Raw genomic sequence first — 12693 nt, 5'->3', positions numbered from 1 at the left:
TGGGTATGCGTCGCAGACAGCGCTAGAAATTTTCACCGCCACATTGCGCCAGCCCTGGAGAAGAAGCAGCACGCCATGAAGCTCTAGCGTCAAGCTCTGGAGGATCTCGTCGAGGAATTCGATGAATTTTCAATTTTTGACTTAGTCAGAGGCTAACGGGATGAGTCCGAGTACAACTCGACTTCTCCCGCTAGTCGGACTGGTTTTCACGAACCGGCACTTAAGCCATCGTGCGAATCAGACTACGACACAAGTCGATTCTCGCTCGGATCCCGAAACACGAGTGCTATCTACCAAACTATTCTGTCCAGATTACAATTCGATATGGATATGATTGAGTGCCCCGACAACTACTCGGACCTGGATGAGGAGACCCTTTTATTAGGTCCGCAGCAGGGCTTGGTAATCACATCAACTCCACAAGGTATATTCGTCTACTAGCCCAACATGAATTCACCTACTCTCACCAAGAACGACGACTCGCGCCTTATTGCCTACCTTGATACCCTCCCGCACTAGGAGGGAACTCCTCTGTAGTCCATCTATGAAGAAGACGGCTCCACGGAGGTCATCACATCAAGTTCGGGAAGCTATTCTCCGTAACGAGAACTCTTCGCTCTCGTTGCCGCACAAGAAGGCGAGGAGAAAGAGCAACCAGAGAGAAATTCGCTGCATGAACATCACCCGGATGATGTCTCGCAGGATGAGCTCACCGCCAACATTGTCAGAGAGGAAACTGAAGCTCAAAGAACTCAACAAATAGCAAGAAACACTGCAAAAGCAAAGTGTCACCGCGGCCTTGCAGAAAACTTGCCAATCATGAATTTGGATCACGTGTTTGAAGCAGTTCAATCGCGTTAACATCGTACTCCTCTTGCCACCATCGCATCCATTGATCTGATTACTCAGGCAATGCCATAGGACAAGTACACTAGGTAACTGGTTGAACTGGCGGAGCGCGCGTACGAACAACTCAATCAACAAAACCCAATACACTCAGTTCCACACACCCCATCCCAGCATGGCAGTAGCCATAGGCGCACTCCATCCAGACCAAGTCAAATCGAAGGTGCCAGACCAAACCAAGCTAGAGCAGAGGGTAGTCGGGCGAGACCCTCGAGAGGCCGTGGCCACCGTGGGACCAACCCAGAGCCTGAATGCCCTGTACAGAATCTTCGTCACAAGATCAACGCCGGCCGCGACGCTCGTACAGTCATTGATGGACGCCGTTGCGAGTGTGATCAAGAAGTCGAGTACCCAGGAGAGAATTCCAATGGGTTCCCCGCCTTCTCAAGACGAGTAAGTAGGACAGTTATGCCTGAGAAATTCAAGCCTCCGGGTATCACCAAGCACGATGGCAAGCAGGATCCAGTCCAATGGCTGCGGTGCTACTCACTATCAGTACAGGCGGCAGGAGGGAACGACGACACCAAGGTTATCTACTTCCCTATCTGCATGGAGGCAACATTACTTACATGGCTCGAGTCATTAGACAAGAACTCCATCAACACGTGGAAGGATCTCAAGGTAGCATTCACCAACAACTTCGCAGGGGCAATGCAGTGTCCTGGCAACAAGATCAACTTGTCTTAAGTCAAACAACAACAAGGCGAGACCCTGTGCAGTTACCTACGTCGTTTCTTCGACAAGAAGGCTACAATCATGGACATCACAAAGCACGACGCTATAGATTGCTTCCAGAACGGTCTCTATGACCGCTGGATGTTCCAAGATTTTGGCAGGAGACACCCCAAAGATATCAAATCTCTTATACAAGCATGGGCAGATGAAGAAGACAAGAAGATCAAGAGGTTTGAGTCTAGTCACAATAAGAGTCAGAACAACAACAATCAGAATAATGGCCAGCGCAACTAAAAGAACTGTAATGATTGCTCAAACAATGACAACCAAAATAACTACTCGTAAGGTTAAAAATCGCAAGAGGAAGCCAGACAACACTGTCGCGGCAATGCCTCAATCATCCAAGAAAGGTGGTAGGAATCATGACAGGACTCCATTCAGCGAGCTCCTAAAAAAGCAATGCCCATAGCACCCGTACCATAAGCACTCTATGATGGATTGCTACAGTCTACGCAGAGTCATGAAATACATGTCGGAACCTTCTGGAAAGAAAGACAAGGGCAATGCCAAAGAAGATGAAAACGATGGGGACAACAGCAAGTTCCAGAACTAGCAACACCTACATTCCTCAAGTAGTCCGAGGTGCCAATCACTTTCTCCAGAAAGGACCACTGGACTAGTTTCTTAGACCCAGGATGATATCCACTCGTCCTAGACCCAGTAGTCGCTGGCTCCAAACTCACATAAGTACTCATTGATGGCGGTAGCGGTCTCAACGTACTCTTCGCCAAGACTCTGAGGAAGATGGGCCTCGACATTATTGACATGCTTACTGTAATGAACTCTCCAGTCTACGGAATTGTCCCAGGAAACGCGGTTGTACCCCTTGGACAGGTGGTTTTTCCAGTTACCTTCGGGACCAAAGAACACTACCGAACAGAGTACATCTGGTTCAAGGTGGTAGACTACGAAACATCATATCACGCTATCCTCGGAAGACCTGCATTAGCCAAATTCATGGCCATCTTGCACTATGTGTACCTAGTACTCAAGATACCGGGACCCAAGGGACTACTCTCCCTGCGCGGAGACTTGAAGAGATCATACAACTGCGACACAGAAGCCGTGGAGCTGGCAGCGACTACTCAAGTGCCAAATTCAATGATGCAAGTTTTCGCCACTTTCAAGAAACTATCCCTGTCAGAACTCGAGATCCCAAAAAAGAAGTCGGGGGCAACCAAGGTCAAGTCGGTGAGTGAAGTAGACATCAAAGCAATTGACCTTGAGACTGGTGATAGCTCCAAGACTACCCTGATTGGCTTTGGGCTGGATCCTAAATAGCAAAACGCGCTCGTTAGCTTCTTCTGAGCCAACCATAAGATCTTCGCGTGGAAGCCATCGGATATGCCGGGGGTGCCCAGGAAGTTGATTGAACACTCTCTGAATGTGGACCCAAAAGCTACACCAAAAAGACAATGCTTACGCCATTTCGCCCAAGACAGAAGGGAAGCTATCAAGAAAGAGCTGGCCAAACTACTCGCGATTGGCATCATAAAAGAGTTCCATCATCCAAAGTGACTAGCCAATCCCTTCTTGGTGCGAAACAAAAACAATAACAAGTGTAGGATATGTGTCAACTACACGGACCTCAACAAGCACTGTCCCAAGAATCCCTTCGAACTTCCTAGGATTGATTGAGTCATTGACTCGATAGCTGGATGCGCTCTACTCTGCTTCCTCGATTGCTACTCGAGGTATCACCAGATAGCTCTCAAGGAAGAAGACCAAATCAAGACTGCGTTCATCACCCCATACGGAGCTTTCTGCTACACTACAATATCCTTCGGGCTGAAGAATGCAGACGCCACCTATCAACAGGCAATCCAAGTGTCGTACACACATCTATGGGCCCACTAGAAGGTTTGGACGGTCCTAGATACAGGGTTGTACACCGAGACGTGTTAGATATGGAGGCTACGATGCAGGACGGCGTGGTCTACGTGGCAAGATAGGAACTAGTCAAGAATTAGGAAAGTACTTGTAGCAATTAGAGAAGGACTCACTAGTCGAATCCGACAAGTATTCTTGTAAACAACCAACCTATAACCATGCCCCCAGCAATATAAGGCGAGGCAGGGACCCCCTCCAAAGTAATTCAATACAACCAACATACAAGACGTAGGGTATTACGCAATCTAGCAGCCCGAACTTGTCTAAATCATGTATCTAAGTTCACCTTCGAGTTCCAGATCTCGTCAAGCCCCACGCCCTAAACACTACCTCGAGCAGCCCCCTCGCTAGGTTGCTGGGTCTAAACACCGACATCTGGCGCGCAAGGTAGGGGCTCTCATCGAGAATCCACTTGTAACGAATCAGGTTCATCAGCCGAGTTAACCTTAAGATAAGTTCCCAAATCTGCAGTTCTAATCAGCCCCGACCCCTGAAACCCAACAACCCGCTGTTTCTCTCTAAATCCCGAAAGCCAGTGTTCCTCCAAACTTTGGAGCTGTGGGAGAGCCAGAGTCTGGAAGTTGGACCCACAACTAGATCCCACGGATCTCTTGGGTCAAGCGCGCCAGAGCAAGCGTGCGCCCTGCTTCAGAGTTTCTCCGCCGCGTGGCTTAACCTCCCCGACGAGCCCCGCCTCGCCTAGTCGTCGGCCATGACCAGACGGATCAGCGCGCCTCCTCCAAAATGTATGCCTCTGCAATGGATGCTTCAATTTTGCACTTATTCTTACATTTAGTTCGAAGAACCTTTTGACATCTCTCAATTGAATAGCACCAACAACCCTGCACAGGCCCTCCCATTCGTGCTTCATACGGAAGGTGTAGAATCATATGCTGCATTGGATTGAAAAAGCCTGGTGGAAAGATCTTCTCCAACTTACAGAGCAACACAGGCACCATTGTTTCCATTTCTGCAACCACGGTACGAGATAACTCCTTCGCACAAAGCCGGCGGAAGAAATTGCTCAACTCCGCTAGCACCTGCCACACATGCTCAGGGACATAGCCTCGAACCATCACCGGAAGTAGGCGCTCAAGCCATATATGGTAATCATGACTCTTGAGCCCGTTGATTCGCATAGTTGCTAAATTCACTCCCCTCTTCAAGTTTGCTGCATAGCCATCAGGGAATATTAACGTTTGGAACCATTCTAGAACCTCCCTCCTTTGGGCCCTCGTCAGAACGAAAGCGGCCTTAGGCTTCCTCCACGGCTTGCCAGCTCTTGGAGGCACCATGTTTAGCTGTGGTCTATTGCACAACGTCGCTTGATCCACTCTAGCCTTAACGTTATCCTTTGTCTTGTCAGGAATGTCCATGATTGTACCAAAAATTGTCTCGGCGATATTTTTTTCCGTGTGCATTACATCAATGTTATGTGGAACAAGAAGGTCATCAAAATAGGGAAGGTTCCACAAGCACGACTTCTGCGTCCAAGCATGTTGCTCGCCATATCCCAAGAATATATTCAGGGGGATAACGAAAATGGGCTAACAGGTGTACGGGGCGGCCATCATTCCATAAGGATTGAACCCATCTGTTGCCAACGCAACGCGCACGTTACGAGCCTCTAGAGCTTTTGTAGGATAAATCGCATCAAAGCTTTTCCAAGCTTCAGCATCGGATGGGTGTACCAGCTTCTCAGGATTATATCGACGGCCGTTTTTGTGCCATGTCATCTGTTTCGCGGATTCTTCAGTCATGAAAAGTCGTTGGATCCTTGGTATGAAAGGAAGATACTGTAAAACCTTCACAGGAATTGCAAGCTGCTTTTTCTGACCATCACCAGGGTCTACCTCCAGAAACCTAGACGATTCGCACTTCACACAGTATTTTGCTTCCGCATACTCTTTCCTAAATAAGATGCATCCCTTCGGGCAAGCATGTATATGCTCGTATGGCATCTTAAGTGCACGAAGGAGTTTCTGTGCCTCATACATGCTCTTTGGCAAGATGTGACCAACCAGGAGCAGGCTTCCAAAAACTGTCAACATAATATGAAACGTGTCTCGACTCAAACTAAACTGAGACTTTACAGCCATTAGGCGTGCAATGGCATTTAGTTGAGAAACCTTGGTATGGCCGTGAAGGGGTTTCTGTGCCGCAGACAACATTTCGTAATAAGCCTTTGCGGTAGCCTCTGGCTCCTCCTCCCTACGTGCTTCTTCGAAGTGTGCTTCATGATAGTCATTTAACATGTCTCCCACCCTGGCATCATCATCATATTCCTCGATGCGTTGTCTCAAGACCTCCTCTCTCCCACGATCAGATTCACCATGGTAGATCCACCTGGTGTAGTCTGACGTAGTAAATCCGTTCTTCACCAGATGTTTGCCCATATCTAGCTTGGTTTGCCGACGCATGTTTCCACATTTGCTACACGGACACCAAGTCGATCTAGCTCCTTTGACACTTGCAAACGCCCGTTCCAAGAAATCATCCGTCTTGTCAATCCATTCATTGGTCAATGTATTCTGACTAGTGCGACCCGTGTACATCCACTGACGATTCTCCATCCTCTAGCATATAAGCGAGTAATACAAAATTCACATTGCATATACACGTTCCTATATTGTCTATTAGGTAAAGATAGGTCCTAATCCTACCCGAGGATGTGTAGGTGGGTTTAGTATCCATGGTCTACTCCGACTCGAGATAGAATTTCGGCAGCACCTCCCCGCTATTCTCCAAATACACGTCCTTGATAGGAGATTGTGTATCTGGAGAACAACAGGGAGGTGCTGCTGAAACTCTATCTCGGACCGGAATAGACCATGGATACTAAACCCACCTACAGATCCTCGGGCTATCCAAAAAACGTGGACAATTCGAAACACATACGGTTATAGATATGCAAAGATCTGTATATTTCCAACCGTATCTCTTTCGAACAGGAGACGCCTAACTAGGTTACGTGATATACGAACATTATATGGAAAGAGAGGTGTCTGATGCCTCACCTTGCTATCCTGCAAAGTGACGACTCGAGGACGGTAACGTAGGCTCTCCTGGAAAAAAGAACATACTACTGTCAAGTTAAAATTTCGATAGCACCTCCCCTGCACGGGGAAGTTTCCTACACCTGCATCAAATAAAACGGCTCAATGGCCGACAATCACATCTACAACAACACAACGGCACGATGGCCGACTCCACAACAAGCACTGATACATAATGCATGACAATATTTCAAGCATGATAATATTTCAAATATTCAGGTATTGCAGATAATATTCAGTTTAATCAACTCACCTTAGTGCCGGGACCAGGGGCGGCGCGTCGGGGCCGGTCGGGGGTCGGGGCCGGCCGGGGGCGGCCGGGGGCTAGCCGGGGGCCGGTCGGGGGTTGGGGCCGGCCGGGGGCCACCGGGGGCAGGCCGGGGGCCAGCCGGGGGCCGGTCGAGGGTCGGGGCTGGCCGGGGGCCGCCGGGGGCCGGCCGGGGGCGGCTGCGGGGGCCGGCACGGCGGCGGCTGGGGGTGGCGCGGGGCGAGTCGGCGGCGGCGCGGGGGCGGCCGGGGGCCGGCGCGGGGGGCGGCGGGGTTCCGGCTGGCGGCGCGAGCGGCACGGGGCCGGCGAGCAGCGCGGGGCGGGCGGCGCATGCGGTGCGTGTGCGTGTGCGTGTGCGGGTGTGTGCGCGTGCGTGACTTAGGGCCGGCTTAATGTCTAGTCTTTGCCGAGTACCCCTGATCTAGCACTCGGCAAAGGCTAGATCAGGGGTACTCGGCAAAGGATTTTTTTTCCCCGGATTTTGGATTGACACTGACACGTGGACCCACGGCGAGCTTTGCCGAGTGTCCGAGGGATGACACTCGGCAAACATATTCTTTGCCGAGTGCCTCATTGCGACACTCAGCAAATAAGTACTTATATTGCATGTGCAAAGTAGTTTTAGTAATTAAAAGTATGTAAACTTTGCAAAAACCTAGTCAAATTCACTAAACATTGCGTATTTCATTTTTTAAGTAATATTATTCCATTATTTCATGGATTTATAGCTCATATTGAATTTATATCTATTAAATTCATATACTTGCAATTAATAAATAAAAATTATCAAACGGATCCGAAAAATTCCCAAAATTTGACACGAACCAATCTATGTTCTCTATGGCCTATAAAAATAAATTTGAACTCAATGACAAATTCAAGTATTGATTCGACTCAAAATCTTACCGGATCCTTCCAAGTTCTACGAATCCTTTCTGGAGATGCTTCAAATTCTAAGCATCATATGTCAAAATTTGTGCGAAACCTTCTGAACTTTTTACCACAGCCTCTGCATATGAAATCATAGCATCTTGGAAAATCTCGTGATTTTCAAACTTCGTTTGTATTTTTGAGAATTAAAAAATCATTCAGCCACACGTTCGTAGTCGTGTTTCCTTAACAAAATGTTCGAAATTTCTTTTCATTTTCTGGATGAGACCTCAATTTGGACTCACTAACATGAATATGATTTTTCCACTCATATTATTCCATTATTCCAATCACCTGCAGTTCAAATTTGACTTAAATCAACAAATTACTCTAAATGAAATTAATTCATTAAATATAGCAAATAGGTTAATAAATAGTCCACCTTCTACCATGCAGTGCCAAATATCATACATGGGGAGTATAAAAAGTTTGGAGGGTGGAGGAGGGAAAAAATATTTTAGTTTTGTCGAGTGTGTCAAAAAACACTCGGCAAACCGTCATGTTTGCCGAGTGTCACATCAAAACACTCAGCAAACATGAAGGTTTGCCGAGTGTCGCACCTAACACTCGGCACACCTTGAGCTTTGCCGAGTGTCGACGGGGGACACTCGGCAAACAGCTAATGTCCGTCACACCCCCTACCGGACGCCGCACGTGCTGGTCACGTGCTTAAGGGTTTGCCGAGTGTATTTTATTTGCCGAGTGTCTCCCGTGAGTTTGCCGAGTGATTTTTTTTTGCACTCGACAAATCATATTTTCGCCGAGTGTAATATGTTTGCCGAGTGTTGTCAGGGATACACTCAGCAAACGCAGTCTTCGCCGAGTGCCCGCAATAATGCACTCGGCGAACAAATTACACCCGGCAACTTTAGTGTTTCCGTAGTGAATCATTATCTGTAACATAAAATTACAAAACAAGTGGACGTGTTACAACCTTCATTTGTAACACATAACTTTGTGTTCCTATGAAACTTTTTTGTAACACATTGATGACAGTGTTACAAGAGTACGTTATAATAGCTATGTTTTGTAGCAGTGACTTCGTTTTGGGCAATGGCGTCAGAGTTGCTTTGGGAGCTGCGGCTGCCTGCCATGATAGTGGCACTGCTGTCTCTTCGGTTATATATACTCCTATATATTTCAATTAAATGTGCATATGGTGGAATTAAGAAAGTAACATCAAATAATCATTTAATTTAATTGGTGTTGTACACTTCTCCATACTGGTTTCTTTGTGTTGGTGCGGATATTGCTAAAATTAAATAGGACCCACCTAGCTGATCTAGAAGCTAAAATATACTGTTTATGATTAAAATTTGAACACTACAAATGTACTTACTTTAATTTGATAAGGAAGAAATGGGTATATTCTAAATCAAATAGTGCTGCGACCTCTGATTTCCGTGCAATCAACACGTTTAAATTGTGGCCGCAATTTCTTTTAACTATTTTAATCCAAATAATAGCACGATCCGTCTATAAAAGTTAGTATCATAATCGTTGTCATATTTTAAATTATACCGGTGGTCAAAATAGTGTGTCAACATCCATATCGAGCGCCGAGAGTGATTTTGCCACAGCCCCGGACCCCTGTGGACATATTCTCTCCATCACGTTATTCATCACATACTTCATTTTCCGGCGGCACGTACACTTGCCGACGATGACGACTGTAAATGTGCAACATCACAGCGTGGCCACTACCCACGCATGTAATTAGATACATCTAAGAGTCCCTGATTGGGATGTATTCCCTCCATCCTAAATTGTAGGTCGTTTTAGCTTTCCTAGGTGCATATTTTTTTACTATGCATCTAGATATAGTATATGTCTAGATGTATAATTATATCTATGGATTTAGAAAAGTCAAAATGACCAATTTGAAACGAAGGAAGTATCAAATGTGTAAAAATTTGCTGGGAGCCATGAAACACACAGGGCTTCAAACTTACTAGTAGCTATGTCGGCCATGTGGTCTATACTGTATTCTATGACCATGCATTACTATAGAACGACTTATCACCAATGGCATGTCACTGCCGAACCAGCAGTGATATAGTTTCGCTGCCAGTTCTAAAGCAGGTGGACCCGTGGGCCATTAGAACCAGTGGTTAAAAAAAGTTATCACCGCGTGCCGGTGATTTGACCTAATAGTGATACCTTCACCACCGGTTTGTTACACGAATCTGCCGGTCCATGCTATGAACCAATGTCTAGTGGTGACGTTCCTATATAGTTAAAAAAACCCCACCGATCCTCCCCCTCCTCCCTTCTTCTTCAACCCAACGCCCTCCACGCCTTTCATCATTGTTGCGGTCATTTTTCACCCCAATTGCTCAAGAGCTCCATTTTTTTAAGGATGCACATCACCATCTTATTTTGATGCTGGTAACTAGCACCCACTTTTAATTCTTAGCTTGTTTAGGTTTTATAATTTGGAATTAATTTGATGGAGAGGTTCTTTCTTCATTTTAGAGGCCATTTCTCACCAAAATTCAATGGAGCCACCCGAATTTTGAAGGTTTCTCGTCACTCACTTGCTTGAAGGTTAGGATCTAGCCACTCTTTCGTGCATGTTTAGTTAGATTGTTGCAAAATTGAGAAGAATGTGATGGTGAAACCAGGTTTAGAGTTCTATATAGTTTAGGGGGTAAGAACTAGCTCGTATGTTCTTGAAAAAATTGAAACATATTTGATGTAACGGATTGGATGTATGAACTCATGGTTTCAACTTGATGTATATACTTTTAATAATTATTTGATGTAAGAAATCGTGTATTTGATGTAGATGTTTGATTCTTCTAATATTAATTATTTTTCTATGAAATTTGTGCTTTTATTTGAATATATAAATAAAAAAACTTGTGAAAATGCATACCACCACCGGTCTGGAACAGGGACCGGTGGTAACAAAACAGTTTCACAGCCAGTCGGAAATAGGTTTTCACCACCGGCTAGGGACACAAACCGCGGGTGATATTACCACTATCACCATCGGACTGTGTTATGAACTGGCGGCGATATTGGCCATCAGCACCGCCGGCGATGAAACCATCTTTTCACCGCCTGTTAATGGTCCGGTGGTAATAATGGTGAAACTTCTATGACCTCCGACCTAAATCCAATGAGAAGTCAAACCGATGGTGATGTTGGATTTAGGGCCAGCAGTGATAGGCCGGTCTAGAGTAGCAATGATGTCCAAAACCAATGATATCTCATTTGCACGTCTGTATGGGGAGGGTATGCTATGCACAGTCAAGTGGGTCCTCACTGAGCGTTGTTGTATTTCGATTTCAAAATAGATTGTTTTGGCTTTGTTTACTACTATGTATGTACGCATCTACGTGGGAGCAAAATTTGTATATAGAAAAGTTAAAATGATTTTTAATTTTTGAGATGGAGGGGGTATTTCAGATGGAGGGAATAGTGGTTGGTTCAATTAAGGAAGCAACAGACTAGACAAAAATGGAGTGGGACCGTGGAGCCCATAGGCGCCGGACAAGCTGTTGTTGACAAGCCAGAGCTCGTGAGGGTTTATGTCAAGAGCCCTTGTGTGCTGTCGGCTGTCGCCTGTCGCCCATGACCAGAACGTTCCTGCCACACTGAGGCACTGACTGCTCATATTTCATTTTCTGACTTCCCTAAGAAACCATTTCCTGGCCGCGATTTTTTTGACTCAATTTCTCCACTATTAACAACCGATTCAAGGTTCAGTGAGGTCCTGAACCAAGCAAGTGTTTACAAAGTTTAGAAGGGGATCCAACCAAATATTTGATCCAGGTTCCAGGACAAATTTAACCAAGTAGTTCGTGCACACATATTACATGAGCGTGTGGAGCATTATTAGAAACATCAACATACACAAAAATATACATAAAAACTTATTAAATGGTGCCCATACTGCCACGTGACCTATGGTGTCATATGGAGTAGCTGCCATGCTTCCCATGCGGTTTAGCACTGTTTTCTGTTACGTAGGACGTAGACGTTCTGTGTGTGTATGTGGAAATGGATCTGCAGTAGTAGTAGTCACTCCAAACAGCCATGGCGCCTGTCATCAAGCAGAGGGGACTGTCCTTGTATGATGGCGAGATATCGGTGTAGCTCAGACCTCAGAGCCACTACAATTGTCCAAGGGAAAACAACCGATCGAGCCAATTAATCTGCCGTCATGCATCATCTGTCCATTTATCTTTCCGAAATGCAATTCGTACTCCACCTTGTCAATTGCTGATCGATCAGCATCAGAGCCACAGGCTGGTTCGGTATGGTACAACGAATGAAAGCCATGTGTTGACTAAGCATGATATGATATGACATATGACACAAGACATGAGGGCCTGTCTAAATCCCATGACCCATCCCTATTTTGAACCCGTATATAGATAGAACCAATGAGTGTCATGCAAAGCAAACTTAGAAAAGTTAGCGTATTGTACCAATCCTAGTGGGCCATGAACCGTGTGGCTGCAGCATTATTGCTATAAGTATGTGGATAGCAATCGATCAAGAAGGTTTATAGTGGTGCATGCCTTCTTATGGGCCCTCTAGTTACATTAACTTAAGAGGACTTGTCAACGACAACCACTACAACAGGTAGTTTTGCTAGGTTTCTCTTGTTATTCCACTATTATTTTTTTTTCCTATGGAAGCAAAATCTAAAAGAGGCTAGCCAGAAATGGATGGGCGTAGTACATCATAGCCGGGTTTCGGTCGTGGGGCCCGTCAACAGCTTTTAACAGTTTTCCCCGCCGCATCCTGTGACCGTGGCCCATAATGGACAGACTTTTTCCATCGTCCACGTCGTGCAGTTGCCATGCTGTCCATGTGCTCGAACTATTCTCGGCGATGGACGTATTTCTATTTTGTTACGAACGGCCATCTCCGAGTAATCTGCTTCTTTAAGCC

The sequence above is a fragment of the Setaria viridis genome, chromosome 5, assembly GCF_005286985.2.
Source record: "Setaria viridis chromosome 5, Setaria_viridis_v4.0, whole genome shotgun sequence".
Lineage (NCBI taxonomy): Eukaryota > Viridiplantae > Streptophyta > Magnoliopsida > Poales > Poaceae > Setaria > Setaria viridis.
This window is presented reverse-complemented; position numbering follows the sequence as displayed.